The sequence below is a fragment of the Vanellus vanellus genome, assembly GCF_965231255.1.
Source record: "Vanellus vanellus genome assembly, contig: HAP1_SCAFFOLD_400, whole genome shotgun sequence".
In the NCBI taxonomy this organism is placed as follows: domain Eukaryota; kingdom Metazoa; phylum Chordata; class Aves; order Charadriiformes; family Charadriidae; genus Vanellus; species Vanellus vanellus.
In genome coordinates, this window is record NW_028127097.1 from 126,386 (window position 1) to 143,225 (window position 16,840).

Here is a 16,840-nt window from a genome sequence, read left to right on the forward strand (position 1 = left end):
ACAGCTTCTCCCCACAGCAGCGTGGGGAGCTCTGTGGGCAGGCTGAGTGGGGATCCTGGCAGGGGGCAAAGTCCCTGCCCTGGCACACAGGGGGCTCCCTGGAGTGCGTGGACCCTGTTGTGAAGGACAGCCCAGGCCAGCCCTAGCTGCACCCGCAGCTTCCCACCCCTGAAGCCATCCCCAGGAGAAGTCAGCCATCATGACCTTTCCCTCTGACGGTGCAGCAGGGAAGCCCTGCTCTGCAGCACGTCCTCCTTCTCCACCCCAGAGAAGCCAAGACAGACACCGTGACAGCTCCTCTCAGCCATGGCATGTGCCCGCTCTGGAAGACCTGTCCAGGATACTCAGACTACTTTCTTGTCTTATTATTGGGCAGGACATGCAGACAATGGCAGGCAGGGACCTTTTTTACTCTTGGTGGGGGATAGGGTTCAGCTGAGTCAATGGAGGCATCTCATCCTGCGTTTCTATTGCTAGCACTGGAAGGGGACTCAGCTCCCTCCCATGCCTGTCACAAACCCACAGGCGGTGGCACTCCTCTTGCCTCACTTCAGGTGGGCATTAAATAGGCACCTGCATGTGAGCTCCTTGTCTCAGCTGCCATGGTAATGAATGAAGATGTAGGGTAGGAGCTGGCTGTTCAGATGAAACACCTGGTGACATTTGAGGTGCCAGAGGTTGTCCAAGGACAGTGGAAGAGAACTGCACCTGTCCCTATTTACTGTTTCCTTTGCAGCCTATGTGCCATCTACCCAAATGGTGTCCTGTACCACAGGGAGAGCTCATTTTGTCTCTTTTCCGTCAGCTGGGTTGACTAGATCTCCATTGACTACGATGATGGTTTTCATCCCCATGTTGCCTAATGAGATTCCAGGCGGTTCCTCTCTTTGATGTCCCAACAGAAGCCTGTAGTTTTGCGAGATGCCAAGGCTCTCACACATCGCTACATGTGGCCGGCAGGTACCGCACAGGAAAGCCATCCCCGTTCTGAGCGAGTGTGGGAGAGACACTCCAGACGGCCCTGCAGACAGGTTCGGTGCCTTTGTGCCAGCCACGAATTGCCCCCACCACAGCGCGGCAAGGTCTGTCCCTTCTCCATTCAGTTTACATAGGGCAGTGCAGGAACACGAGGCACATCACACGTGGGCCTACGCTGTCAAACTGCTGGGTTTTCTCTCTCCCACATTTGACCCACCCCCTTGAAGACACAGTCAAGGAACAGACCAACAATTTTCACAGTGGGGTGCTCAGCAGCACCTTGTTGTTCACGGAGCTAGAGTCCACGTCCACTGAATGCCTTCTGCAGCAACAGAGACAGCATTGACAGCACCCCCGTATCTTGCCAGGGCTGCACTTCCCAGCCCTGTTTCTCTCTGTCCTTGGGGACGGCAGGCTTTGCTCACTCTCTTGACATCCAGTCATTTCAGCTTTGGGTTTCCATCCCCTTTGGCATGGCTCTTCTCTGAGGCAAAGCCTTTGCAAACAGGGGGTTTGGAATGCTTGGTCCCAGGTTTCTCTCAGTCAGAGCTTGGCCTGGTGCTACACCTGAGGTGCTACAGCCCTTACGGGCACTGACGCCCTCAGCCAGGACGAGCTGGAGCCTGTGGTTTTTGACACCGATGGAGTAACTGCCAAGGTGTGGTAGAAGAAGTCACAGAGTTTGGGGTGCTGCAATGGATGGGTTCATAGTTTTCAGTACAGACAGGCTGGAAGGATCGGGGGTGGGTTCCCTCAAAGGGAACAAGTTGCTTGGATGTATGGAGTTCCTTCATGGGGCAAGTGACAAATTGGGTGAGCCCTTTTGAGTGGAGGTCAGAGGAAGTGTCAGTAACGGTGCTTTTGTGGTGGGAGATAAGGAAGCCACAGTCAGGGTGGGGCAGTTGGCATAGTCTTTTCTAAGCACCCCAAGAAGTCTCTGGGTGTAGAAGAAGCCTGGTCCTCCATGGGGACTTTAATGACCTGGCATTTTCTGGAAGGGCAACACCGCAGGATGCAAACAGTCCAGGCAGTTTTGGGACAGCTTCTGAGCACAGCTGCCAGATGGGCCAACAAGGGTCATGCAAACCCAGATCTGATACTTGCAAGCAAGAGCTGCTCAGGGATGTGAAGACGGTCTGTTGTGACCCTGAAATGGTGGGGCATGAGCTCCTGAGGAGAGGGAGAAAGGGGAATAGAAGACTGCAGATGCCGGTCATCAGTGGAGCAGATTTTGGCTTACTTTGGGGAGAGGTAGCCAGCATCCCATGGTCAGCAGCACTGGTGGGCAGGAAAGCTAAGTATACCTGGTCTTCAAGGACAGCATCCTCCAAACACAGCAAGCTTCTCTATCAAAATTTGCTTGAAACATGGAAGAGAATTCAAGAACTCAACATTATTTCAGGAACAGTTGAAGAAGAAATAAAGACAATGTCTGGTCACAGCTTATCTCAGTAAGAATAGGTGGAGACAGATGTATACTTCACACCCTCTTTGCCTCATGTTTCAGAAACAAGTTCTTCTCAGCCACTGTATCTCAAGGGAAGACTCCAGAGGTAAACAGTCAGAGGGAGACAAAGTGTCCTCAGCTGTCTGGTCTTTGTCCAGGACACATGCAAAAAAATATGACAATTTACAGAACAGTATCAAAGTTCTGAAAATGAAGACTTCTGACACACTTATTACACCGAGGTCTTTTCTGCATGTTTCAACTTCTGCCTCACTTCATCATTCAGGGGCTGATGCCCACACAGAGGTGCCCACTGCCTCCCAGATTCCCAGGCATAGCTGAAGACCCAATGTGGGACTGGGAAGTGTGACCCCGGGCTGATCAAGCAGTTGTGGAGCTGCGGCTGGTGGACAGGCAGGGTAGGGCAAAGCATCTGAGTGGAGACAACTGATTTCTCTCCCTCCGGGAGAAAATGAAGCCTGGACAATTGCACCCAAGCTGTCCAGCACTGGAGGAGGATGGGCAAGGAGTGGGTGTGGATGCTTCAGTCTGCCTGAAGATGTAACCCAGACTCCTTGGGGTTAGTGCACCTTTGGCCATTCCAAAGAGAGCATGCCCTTCACTTTGTCTCTTTGCTTCCCTCTGTGAATGGAGGGAGCTCGTGACTTCAGCGTGTGCCTCGCTGTGAGCGCATATGAACCAAGAGACTCTGGGGCAGGGAGTGCTTTGGGGGTTCTCGGGATCCGTGCTTGGCACAGAAATGTGTTTGCCTTTGGTCTAAGGCTGTCCTCTGTGGAGAGTGGACTTCAGAGGAGGAAAGGTGGACTTAATGTACAACAGAGTATTTTATTTTCTATTGAACCATGCCTTCCTTTGGTCTCGTTTTTTTTGCTACAAAGAAAATTCTGTGTCTGGGTGCAGTTTATTCCCTAAGTGAAACAGGTGGAAACTGTTTCCAAAGGGCTGAAACCTGCAACTCCAGAGTGTAGCAGAGAAAGCTGAGATTTGAGGAAAGGTGCTGTAAGTCCCAGGTGGCTGATGAGAGAAAGGCGGGGTTGGAGGTGGGGACAAAGGCTGCCCACAGAGTGTCTGACATACAGGGTCTTGACTGCCCTACACAGTCAGACTCTGTTTGGAGAGGTCCAGTTTCAGTGTCATTTGGAAATTGCTGATATCAATGAAGACAGACACATGAATGAAGCAGACAAATAAAGAAACAGAAAGAAAAATAAATCCTTTCTTCTTGTTGTTTACTATTGAAACCTTTCCTCTTCTGAAATCCCTTTAATTAACTACAGCAGAATTGTATAATAAGAAAATTATGCCCAGAGCCATTGCTCGTTATGGCATTTTGCATGTTAATGAGCCCTCTGGTGCCCAGTTCCTGAACTGCAGGTACTGAGGGTGGATTGAAGTGGTCTCTAGAGCAGTGCAAGTCAGCCTCCAAGGTTCTGAGGGCATCAGCGGTCCCCACTGAGGGTCATCCCTGACTGTCCCTGAAGCAGAAAGCCAGAGGCACTGCTTCCAGTTGGAAATGAATTGTGAAAGTGTCTGTGAAAGCCCTTGATGTGTCTCATCAAGCAGGATATTCAAGCGCTGACCCCCACACCCTGGCAATGGGGACTTCTTCCTTCAAGGGATGCTCAGGGCTCTTCCTTGGAGCAGTGAGATGAGGGAGTGTGTGTAGGAAACCTCTCGGGCTGTCTGGAGGGTGGGGGAGGAGGCAGCGAAGCAGTGTGTGTGTGAGGAACTGGAGTGCTCTCAGGGGCTCCAGTGGAAGAGACCGCAGCCATAGTGGAAAGGACAAGGATTTCAGTTCTGTTGGGGGAGGGGGGGCATCGTGACCACAGGCTGTCCTACACTTTCCTCTGCCTGTGCCCGTTTCCCTGCAGATTTCAACCACCACCCCTGCTTCCCCACCTCACTCCCACCCCGTGCTGGCCCAAGCTTTACCCATGACTCTCTGTCTTCACTATTTCTTCAAACACAAAGCTGTGTTTTTCTGAGCTTTTGCCAATGAGTTCCCCATAACCTGTGCAGCTTCTTCCAAAGCCCTCCTAATGCTCCTCTGTCTCCAGAGATGCAGCCACAAGAGGGAACCCCACCCCTGAGCCTTCCATCCTGTCTGTACTGAGAACTATGTGCCCATCCATTGCAGCACCACAAACTGTTTCATTTCTTCTACTGTACCTTCGCAGTGACTCCATCGCTGTCAATGGCAGAGGGCAGGGGCTGTGCGGCTGGGTAGCAGCTCCATGGGAAAAGCTCTGGTGGTCCTTGGGTTTCATTTGGCAAAACAGGAGCCCTCAGCAAAGACAGCCAACAGCATCCTTTGCTTCTCTTGTCATTCCCTGAAATCACAAGAGCTTCTCTTTTATTCTCCTTATACCCTCCCAAAAGAACAGCCCACCTGTGCTGGTTTGAGGTGAAACAGAACCCCTCTTCTGTTCAGCAACTTTACTTTGCAGCTGAGCCTCTTTGAACTAACTGAACTCTCTGAAATTAACAACATATTGTGGTGACACTGTTCAGAGTAATAAAACCTGATTAGTTGTAATGTATGCCGAGGAATGGTATGCAGAATTCTCTTTCTCATACTTATTGGTATAACCCCCAAGGCCAGCTGATTTGGTTCTTTGCCCCATTGGAGGGTCAGAAGCAGAAGAGCATAGAGGAGTTGCACCTGTCGGGAGGAGGGGCCAGGACAGGTGACCCCAAACTGACCATCAGGGTAATTCATCCCATCTGTTTCATGCTCAGTATAAAAGCTGAGGGATCAAAGGGTCCCCTCTTTTCTTTCAATGGCTGTTGTCTTGGGAGGTTTCTGGCTGTTTTTCTGCCTTTGATGCCTATCTGTGCATTCCTGAATGCAGTTCCCATCTGTCCCAGAGTTGAGCCTGGGACTTTCCCCAGGCCTGCTGGTGACGTGATTATCATCCTGGGAGTTTGATCCAGTTCAGTATGTATGTCATTATTTCTTTTTTATTTTGTTATTAATATTGTGTTAAAGTACCAGACTTTCTTCTAAGTTCATAAGTATTTTTCTCTCCTTCCTGTCCATGGAGAGAGAGGTAGGGGAGAGCGTCTATTGTTTGCTGCAATGGCCAGTGTGCTCCAAACCACAGTAAGAATAAGGGAACTGTACTGTTGGACTGAAGGCAGTCCTTGATCCTGCACATGGAATTCCGTCAACAAATAACTTGTGTTCATTTAATATTTGGTTGGCTGACTCAGGGAATTGTCCCTGACACTCCCTTGGCTGGACTCAAACAGTGTTTTCTCTGGGAAGCTGTCTGGAGGAACTGCCTCATATCAACTTCATTCTGTGGTCTGTAAACTTAGGGCCATGCGCTGTAGTTGAAGTGGAAGGTTCGTGGGTGATGGTGGTGACTGCAATGACACGTCATGCAGCTTTTGGTCTGGCTCTCTGGACACTCTGAACCAATGGAACACTGAAGTGCAGTAAAGCTGGATTTGGAGAGTACAGAAAACACCATGAAAATGTTTAATCTGATTGAGGCAGCAAAATTCTGTGAGTGTTTGCCCCTGTAGAGGCAGTATGGGAAGTGCACAGCATCAAATAGACGGTGCAGCTTGAGACGTGTGAGTAGAATGGTGGACTCATATGATAGTTTAGATTGGAAAGGAAACTAAAGGTGACCAAGTCCCAACCCCCCTGCCGTGGGCAGGGACACGTTCCACTAGACCAGGTTTCTCCAAGCCCTGTCCAACCTGGCCTTGAACACCTCCAGGGATGGGGCAGCCACCGCTTCCCTTGGCAACCCTGGCCAGGGGCTCACCACCCTATTTTTCCTAATATCTACTCTAAATCTCCCCTCTTCCAGCTTGAAAGCATTCCCCCTTGTCCTACCCCTACATTTTTTTAACATACTTTTTACCCTTGTAAAAAGTCCCTCTCCAGCTTTCCTGTTGCCCCCCTTCAGATACTGGAAGGCCGCTATAAGGTCTCCCAAAGAGCCTTCTCTTCTCCAGGCTGGATGCTGATGATCCAGGGCCAAATGCCTGGCCGGGCATCTGTGCCACCCACCACGTGCGCCGTGTCGTAGTCGCAAGCCATGGGCGCTGGAGCCCGCAGGTCCCTCTGTTACCAGGAACTCATGACTGCCCTTCTCGATGGCTTGCTGCGGTTCAGGTCGAAGGTCAGTCATCTCCGCTCCCCTCAAGACGCTGCATGGACAGCAGGGCCAGGGAACCCTGTGGGGCGTGCGTATGCCCACATCTGTTTCTGCTTGAGCACCACAGGTGAGCTGGGCCAGCAGCCTGGGTGCTGGCAAGGGTCTCAGGCTCCCACGTGGGGTTTGGGAAGCTGTGGTACGGCCACAGGGGACAAGCAGGCACCCTCCAGTGAAGCCCATAAGTGTTGCCCAAGCTCCCTCTCAGAACCTCGGGCCGCTTACCCACTGCTGTCCCATGTGCTGTTCATGGGCCAGCACAGGGCCGTCAGGACAACGACAGGGAGCACATTCATCATTGTCAGAAGCGGCACATGGCAGCTGCAAGAGCCGAGGGGTCATCCCCACCAGTGAAGAAGCCGACGTATTGCCCACAGTCCTCACAGTGCCTGCGGTGCCCTTGTTCCCAGGGCTGATGTCACAGAGTCGCTGGTTCCAGGCACTGGGCACGGTGGCCTCTCAGGGGGAAGGAGGGGCAGCCTGGGGGGTTCCAAGCAGGAGGAGAGGCAGAAGCTGGGATGGGACACCTCCGAGAGACCCCACTGAATGCTGTGCCTGTGGGATGAGGGTGTGCAGACCCCGTGGCAGGCAGCAGCGCCTGGCTCCGAGCACTGCCTGCTGACAGCTTGCAGGAACAAACCAAGTGTGGCATCATTGCCCTTTGGGCAGTGCCTGCTGCGACAGCGTTATGGGTGGATGTTTTAAGGCAAAAGAGGGTCGATTTAGACTACATAGACTACATCTTTGGCAGCAGGCTGGCCAGCTTGGTGAGGCGGGCTTGAATCCAAAAGACTTGGGGCTGGGGTGAAGGGGACAGTGCTCATGCCATCACAGCTTACTGGGGAATAAGCCCGGCCAACCAGAACAGTGACAAATATTCCTAGGTGGACTCCCAAGGTGATATCCAGAAAGCCAACCACCTGCAGGGTGTGTCCGACTGTGATGGATCCTCTCGCTCTCCTCCAGGAGAACCTGCATGCTTGATGACCTCTCTGAAATGCCTGAATTGATGAGGCCTTCTACAGAGAGCTGGAAATAGCCTCATGGTCACAGGCCCTGGTTCTCATGGGGGACCTCAGCCATTCTGGTATTTGCTGGAGAAACAACACAGCCAGGCACACGCAGTCCCAGAGGTTTCTGCAGAGCATTGATGAGAACTTTTTGACACAGTTGGTGGGGAAACCAACGAGGAGAGGTGCGCTGCTGGACATATTACTGACAAATAAAGGAGGACTAGTTGGGGATGTGAAGGCTGGGGGTAGCCTTGGCTGCAGTGACCATGCGATGGTGGAGTTCCGAATCCTGTGTGGAAGAAGCAGGGCAAAAAGTAGAACTGGACTTAAGGAGAGCTGCCTTTGGACACCTCAAAGACATACTTGGAGGAATCCCATGGGCAAAGGCTTTGGCAGGAAGAGGGGTGCAGGAGAGTTGGTTAATAGAAAAGGTCCACTTCCTCCAAGCTCAAGATCAGTGCATTCCTAGGAATAAGCAATCGGGAAGAGGAGGCAGGAAATCTGCAAGGACCTTCTGGAAAAAATACAGGTGCAAGAGGGAAGTTTACAGAAAGTGGAAAAAGGGACTGGCCACTTGGGAGGAGTATATAAAAATTGCGAGAGTATGTAGGGATGGAGCGAGGAAGGCTGAAGCCGGCCCTCAGCAATCCAAGACCCTGATGGAAGAGAAAAAGCCTGGAAAAGGGAAGATTTTCCCTTGGTCAAGGTGGATAGGGTTAGAGATCATTTAGGCAAACTTGACACCCACAAATCCATGGGCCCTGAAGGGACGCACCCGGGAGCGTTGAGGGACCTGGAAGATATTATTGCAAAGGTGCTCTCGATCATCTTGGCTTTAAACTGGAAAAGGGCAAGTTCAGATTGAACATTAGGAAGAAGATTTTCACTTTAAGGGTGGTAAGGCACTTGAACACGTTGCCCAGAGAGGTTGTTGAGGCCCCATCCCTGGAGGTGTTGAAGGCTAGGCTGGACGTGGCCTTGGGCAACCTGTTCTAGTGAGAAATGTCCCTGCTATGGCAGGGGGGATGGAACTTGATAATCTTTAAGGTCCTTTCAAACCTAAACCATTCTATGATTCTATGATCTTTGAAAGGTCACAGGGGACAGGAGAAGTGCCTGAGGACTGGAGGAAAGCCAAAGTCACGCTAGTCTTCAAAAAGGGCAAGAAGGAGGACCCAGGAAACGGCAGGCTGGTCAGCGAGACCTGGAAAGGCTGGAGAGCTGGGTGGAGAGGAACATAATGAAATTCAACAAGGGCAAATGTAGAGTCCTGCACCCTGGGAGGAAAAATGCCATGCACCGGTAAAGGTTGGGGGTTCACCTGCTGCAAAGCAGCTTTGCCGAGAGAGACCTGGGAGTCCTGGTGGACAATAAGTTGACCATAAGCCAGCCCTGGTAGCCAAGAAGGCCTATGGTCTCCTTGGGTGCATTACAAAAGAGCGTGGCCAGCAGGTGGAGGAAGGTCATCCTTCTCCTCTGCTCTGCCCTGCTGAGGCCACATCTGGAGTACTGTTTCCAGTTCTAGGTGCCCCAGTTCAAGAAAGACAGGGAACTACTGGAAAGAGTCCAGTAGAGGGCGACAAAGATGTTCAGGGGACTGGAGCACCTCTCATGAGAATCAGATGAGAGAGCTGCGTCTGTTGAGCCTGGAGAAGAGAAGGCTGAGAGGGGATCTCCTCAATGCTTATCAATATCTAAAGGACGGGTGTCAAGAGGATGGGGCCAGACTCTTTTCTGTGCTGCCCAGTGACAGCACAAGGAGAAAAGGGCACAAACTGGAACACAGGAAATTCCATCTGAACACAAGGAAAAATGTTTTTACTTTGAGGGCACCAAAGCACTGGAAGAGGCTGTCCAGAGAGGCTGTGGAGTCTCCTTCCATGGAGATATTCAAAAGCCGCCCGGCTGCATTCCTGTCCAACCTGCTGTAGGTGATCCTACTTTGGCAGGGGGGTTGCACTAGACGATCTATGAGGGTTCCTTCTAACACCTACCATTCTGTGATTCTGTGATCTTCTATGTTTTCCGTTGGCAAAAGGGATTCCCCACCAGTGCCCCCAGATGCTGCCCTGTCTCTCACAATTTCTCCATTAGAGCTTGCAGTTCCCTGCACGTGTCCTGAACCACCTCTGGCACCTCAAATGTCACCTGGTGTTTGCATCGGAAAAGATCCCTCCTGGCCTCTGTCTCCATTACTCACAGGGCAGCTCAGAGAAGCAGCTCACTCCGATTTTGGGCAGCTGAGCTGAGGCAAGAGGAATCCTCCCTCTGGTGGGTCTGTGGGGTGCACTGGAGAAGCTGAATGTCCCTCCAGCCTCAGGAACACTGCTGAGAGCTGAGATGCCTCATTGACTTGGCTCAATCCCTGCCCTGCACCGGTGGGAATGATCCCCGGCCCGTCACTGCCTCTGTGCCCTGCCTGGCAATGGGGCAGGAATGGGGGTTTCCAGAGGGGAACACGGACGCCTCCTGTAGGTCTGTACACCCTGGAAGACAATTCCCACTGCAGGAATCAGTCCATCCACGGTTCAGAAAGAGACAGTTAGTGATGACTTCATTGTGCTTCAAACTCTGCTCCCCAGGAGAGACCCCGCTGCCTTGGAGGAGCTGTCAGCCCTGGAGGCGCAGGGACACCTCGAGGGATTGGGGCAGTGCGGGGAGGAGGCAGAGAAAGCCACAGCTGGTCCTCTGCTGCTGAGCTGGGCCGGGCTGCTGGGACGGAGGGAGCTCCTGGCAAGCGGGCAGCGCTGCAGAGAGACAGCTCTGCCCAGGAGCAGCTCCTCTGCACAGCGCAGCAGGGCTGAGGGCACTGCCTGCAGGCAGTGAGGGCAGAGCAGGGAGGCGGAGAGAGGTTAAAGGCAGTCTGGAGAGGGAGGATGCTGAGGGTGAGTGGGGGGAGAACTCTTCCCAAAGCAGAGCAGCTGCAGTAGCTGGAGAGATCTCCAACAGCTGGCACCTCCCACAGCCCGTGGGATCTTTCAGGAGGACGCTCACAACTTCTCTGCTGTGGAAGAAGAGGACATTCTCTAGATTGGGGCTTCCCTGCTGCACCATCAGAGGCACAGGGCATGACGGCTGCCTTCTCCCAGGAATGGTTGAAGGGCTGTGAAGGTGGGTGTGCAGGCAGGGGTGTGCAGGGCTGTCCTTGCCAGCAGGGTCCCTGCACCTCAGGGGCTGTGTGCCAGGGCAGGGACTCTGCCGCCTGCCAGGGTCAGCTCTCCGCCTGCCCGGGGAGCTCCCACGTAGCTTCTGTGGGGAGAAGCTGTGGGTGGAAGGAGTGACCCCTGGCTGGGCAATGTCCTTCTGCTTTGAAGAGGGTGCTGTGTGGGTCAGGGCTCTTTACACCTCCAGATGACCTCTGGTCATTCCTGGAGGGACTTTTCAAGATGGAGTTCCCTTAATATGAAGTTAGATTTTTTTTGCTGTTTCTTCTCTTGGTTGGCTGGGTGGGCAGTGGCACATGTCCAAGAGGACTTTCAAATGAAAGATCAAAGGAGGGTTCATGTAGAGATAAGGAGCTTTCCTGAGTCTGTGTCTTCAGTTTCCAGCTCTGGGGGCTACAGACATCACCAGCATCCCCTTTCCAGTCTCACCAGGGTCTGTGGCACCTGCCCTTTAGCCCCTGCACACACGCAGAGACTGCAGGGCAGAGCTGGGCACACGGGGGCTGCCATGGAGTCTCTGAGCACTGGCAGAGAAGAGATGTGAGGGCAGGGAAAAAGCTGCTGGCAGGGAGAGCTCCAGGCAGTGGAGATGGGCAGGGAAGGAGGGAGACTGCTCCTGGAAGCCCTGCTGCAGGGGAGATAGGGGCACCTCCAGCCACCCCTGCAGTGCAGATGCCTTCCCTGAGCCACCCATCACAGCCCTCAGCCCTCACGGCCATGGGCTCTGGGGTGGGAGTCAGCTCTGTGCCCGGCAGAGCAGCAGGAGAGGCGAAGGGCATCCCTCCTGCCATGTGCCCCATTGCTGCTGCCCAGCGGTGGGGCTGAGGGCACCTGCCCTGCATGATCAGTGTCTGGGCGGTGGCGTGCCCAGCAGGGTGAGGGTAATGCTGCCCTGAGTGCCCGGCTGCCTCTCCCCGTGCCTCTCCCAGTCAGACCCTCACGACATTTCTCCGGGTTTCTCCACATGTCTACTTTAAAGTTATCTTTTTATTGCTGTCAGCCTCCCTGGGATGGGAATTTCAGCTGCAGAGTCCCACACTGATCTTGTTCATCCACTCCTGCCGGTGTGTCCATGGGAACCAGTGTCCCAGCTTTCCTCTGACCTGTGGGGCTGTGGGCAATGTAGGCCGTGGGGGTGGGGAAGGAGTCCATTTTCTCTCACTGAGATCCCCAAAATCGGGTAAGTCCTTTGGGTGTCCATGGAAGCTGTGAGCTGCCCTCCAGGATGCCAACCTGTCCCATAGCACCTTTGTGATATCGAAAAGCCCCACAGAGAAATACAGGGACTCTGTGACTGAGGAAATGCTGTTGGGTGGGTGAAATGAGCTGTGGGTGTCCTTGGCTAGAGGTGGGCTGCTGAGACCTTGAGAAAGGGTGAGACATTTCATAGTCTGAGATGGATCCTTCCGCTCTCAGCACTGTCTGATGGCATAATAGAAGAGGGAATCCCCCTCCATCTCATGAAGGTGCAAGATGGAGGGACAAACCATCTCCCCTGACTCTGCTCTCTGCCCCAGGCAATCCTCGTGTCTCACAGCACTCACTCTGTTCTCCTGGAGTGCAGCAGAAATGCTGAGGGTTTCTGACATCCAAGAACACTGCCCAGGTGAGATGGGGGAGCTTTAAAATACCCCAAACCTCTCCAAATGCTTTCTGCTTTTCCTGTTCCATAGCAGTGAGTGTTCAGATGTTGAAAAGCCCATCTGCATTAGGTGTGGGTTCCTCAGCCAAAGCAGAACACCAGGACTGGCTCCTGCCGCCACCCTCCCTATGAACTCCCTGCTGCAGAGCAGGGCTGACTCCTTGGCAGCCACTGGGCAGCGCGCTGCTCCTCACGGCACAGGCAGCCAACGCCAACCAGAGCTCCAGCCATGGAGGTGAGGAAGGTCTCCTGGAAAATGAAAAGGGAGTGTATGCAACAGAGACAGAGCCTACGGGAAATGGCTTTCATTTTTCTTACAGAAGTCTCCATTGACTTACTCTGTTTCCCTCCTTGGACAGGGGCCCCTGCCCAGAGGCAGCAAATGTCCAACAGCAGCTCCATCACCTACTTCCTCCTCATGGAGTTCGCAGACACACGGGAGCTGCAGCTCTTGACCTTCGGGCTCTTCCTGGGCATCTACCTGGCTGCCCTCCTGGGAAACGGCCTCATCACCACCACCATCGCCTGCGACAACCACCTCCACACCCCCATGTACTTCTTCCTCTTCAACCTCTACCTCATAGACCTGGGCTCCATCTCCACCACGCTCCCCAAAGCCATGGCCAATTCCCTCTGGAACACCCAGGATATCTCTTACTTTGGCTGTGCTGTCCAGCTCTTTTTCATGCTCTTTTTTATGTCAACAGAGTGTTCTCTCCTCACAGTCATGGCCTATGACCGCTACGTTGCCATCTGCCATCCCCTGCACTACGGGACCCTCCTGGGCAGCAGAGCTTGTGTCCGCATGGCAGCAGCTGCCTGGGGCAGTGGGTTCCTCAATTCTCTCCTGCACACGGCCAATACATTTTCACTGCCCCTCTGCCATGGCAATGCCATCGACCAGTTCTTCTGTGAAATCCCCCACATCCTCAAGCTCTCCTGCTCACACTCCTACCACAGGGAAGTTGGGCTGATTGTGGTTAGTGCCTGTTTAGTCTTTGGGTGTTTTGTTTTCATTCTGCTGTCCTATGTGCAGATCCTGAGGGCGGTGCTGAGGATCCCCTCTGAGCCGGGGCGGCACAAAGCCTTTTCCACGTGTCTCCCTCACCTGGCTGTGGTCTCCCTCTTTATCAGCACTGGAGTGTTTGCACATCTGAAGCCCCCCTCCATCTCCTCCCCATCTCTGGACCTGGTGGTGGCAGTGTTGTACTCGGTGGTGCCTCCAGCAGTGAACCCCCTCATCTACAGCATGAGGAACCAGGAGCTCAAGGATGCCCTGCGGAAACAGGCCCAATGGACGCTGTTTCACTGACAATAACCTTCTGCCCCTTCTCTGCACGTTGCCAAAGGCTCATCTTAGGCTGCAATTCTGATTTTTTCTCTCGTGATAATCCCGCTTATAGATAATTTTCTGAGTTTACGCTGCTTGTCTTGAGGCTTGATCCTACTGTGTCTGACCCTTGCACAACACTGAGTCAGGTGTGGCCTGACAGATAACAGCTCTTCAGTAAAAGGGCACCTCCCAAGTGCAGTGCCTGAAGGATGGGCTGTTCCTCCAAAGTTCCTTCCAAGAACATGTTCAAGGAATCAATATTTTAAGGAGTCTGTTCTTGTTTTTTCAATGTTTCTGGAGCCAAGCTCACGGTACTATTGGGTTCCACTGCACGAAATATTCTAAATTTAAAAGCGCTCTTCTTGGTGCCCAATAGAAGGGGAGACAGTCCATGAGCTCCCATTATCTCCTCAGTCTTCTTCATGTATGAGAGGACTGACGGCATATACCGGACATTCTGGAAATGAATCTTTTACGGGGGAGGAGAGGCGGGATTAGGGACTCAACACTTGCCCTTGGACTGCAACGGGTGGAGACTCCGAAGGTGAAACACCCTCCAAGATGAAGTCCACCAATATAAAGCACTGAATCAATGTGTCCACGCACAGGGACGCTGCAGTGCCGAGGGAGTCAGCAGGGCCTCATCAGGCACAGGGAGGGGAGAGTGGGGAGACGCATGAGGTGCCTGAGGGGACCCCAAGGACAGGACTTCTGTGCTCTCATGCGCCTGGCCAGATTCAGCTATACCTGGTCTTTAGCTTTCCTAACCTGATCTCTCGCTGCTCGGACAATTCTTTCCAGGATACCTGTCCTTGCTTCAACCCTCTGTAGGCTTCCTTTTCCTGTTTGAGATTGACCAGGACCTCCTTGGTCATCCACGCAGGTGTCCTGCTGTCTTTGCCTGACTTCCTCTTTGCCGGGATGTATTGCTCCTGAGCTTGGCTGAGGTAGCCCTTGGATATTAGCCAACTTTCATGGGCCCCTCTTCCTTCCAGGGCTTTGTCCCAATGTAGTTCACCAAGCAGGTCCCTGAAGAGGCCAAAGTCTATCTCCTGAAGTCCAGGATAGCGAGCTTACTGTGTGCTCTCCTAGCCACCTTAAAGATCCCAGACTCTGCCACCTCAAGGTCACTGCAGCCAAAGCTGCCCTTGACCATGACATTCCCCATGGGTCCCTCTTTCTTGGTCAGGACAAAGTCCAGCATGGCATCTCTCCTCATTGGCTCTGCTGTCACTTGGATAAGGATGTAATCGTTAATGTGTTCCAGGAACCTCCTGGATTGCCTGTGCGCTGGTGTGCTTTCCTTTCAACAGCTATCAGGGTGGCTAAAGTTCCCTCTGAGGACCAGGGCTTGTGAATGTGAGCCTACTCCAATCTGTCTATAGAGGGCCTTATCCACTCGGTCTTCTTGGTACCCCCATGTACTTCTTCCTCCTCAGCCTCTCTGTTCTTGACCTGGGCTCCATCTCCACCACTCTCCCCAAAGTCATGGCCAATTCCCTCTGGGACACCAGGGTCATCTCTTATGCAGGATGTGCTACACGGGCCTTGCTGTTTGTCTTTTTCATTTCAGCAGAGTTTTCTCTCCTCACCATCATGGCCTATGACCACTACATTGCCATCTGCCAACCCCTGCACTATGGGACCCTCCTGGGCAGCAGAGCTTGTGTCCTCATGGCAGCAGCTGTCTGGGGCAGTGTTTTTCCCTATGCTGTGCTGCACACAGCCAATACATTTTCACTGCCCCTCTGCCAGGGCAATGCCCTGCACCAGTTCTTCTGTGAAATCCCCCACATCCTCAAGCTCTCCTGCTCACATTCAGACTACCTCAGGGAAGTTGGGCTTCTGGTGCTTAGTGTCTTACTAGCATTCGGGGATTTTGCTTTCATTCTCTTTTCCTATGTGCAGATCTTGAGGGCTGTGCTGGGGATGCCCTCGGACCAGGGATGGCACAAAGCCTTTTCCACGGGCATCCCTCACCTGGTTGTGATCTCCCTGTTTATCAGCACTGCCATGTTTGCCTACCTGAAGCCCCCCTCCATTTCCTCCCCATCTCTGGACCTGTTGGTGTCATTTCTGTACTCAGTGGTGACTCCAGCAGTGAACCCTCTCATCTACAGCATGAGGAACCAGGAACTCAAGGATGCCCTGTGGAAACTGATGACTGGTATCTTGTCAGAAGCAGCAATGAACTGCCCATCTTCTACATATCACACATGATGTAACTCATTACAGGCCCAGATGGTCTTTAATACATTTTTCCTTTCATTTATGTGTTTTTTAGCTTTTCTGGGGTTTGTTAATGCTGTCAATAAAAGTGAAGAATCATCCTTTATCCTATTGCTATGTCAGGATCTGTCTGTGTTGTGGGAGCCACAGACTTTGTGTAAATAAGAAACTGTTCTCTCTTTGTTTTTGAAAAACTGAAGGACCCTGCACTGACTTGTTTGTCTGACATCCTTTCTCCGAGAACTTCTCTGGAGCTACAGGGGCCACGTCTGTGTGCTGAGGTGAAGGGGGCAGGAGCCACCCGAGCTGGGTCTGCCTTCCAGCCTGACCAGCATGGCCCTGGGCACCACAGCCCCCGGCTCTGCAGAGCCGCACCACCAGCTCGGGGGCTGTGGGACGCCTGGGGAGGGGTCCAGGAACGGCTGGCCAGGCCAGCATGGATGAGCTCTCTCGGGAAGAGGCTCTGAGGGGAGATGGGCTGTGGCGGGAGAAGAGCAGGGTACCGCGTGTGTGCAGGGCAGCCATGGCAATAGGAACCCTTTGCTCTGGTGGGACAGCTCGGGGCAGGCTGCCCTGTCCGTGGGGCCAAAGGACCTTCCTGAGGGTGCCCTGGGCCAATTCTCTCATGCCATCCTGGGAAGGACGTTTGGCAGGTGGGGCTGCAAGCTGCCTGGGGCAGAGATCTCCTCATCATGCCGGATGGGTGGAAATTCTCACTGGCCTCTGTGTCCTGCTGTGGGACCAGTCCCAATGGGGCTGCTCTGCTGGTCTGTGCTGGGAGAGAGCAGGAGGTGGCCAGATTCAGGGAGGGTCTGGGCTGGCAGGGCTGGCAAGTGCCCTA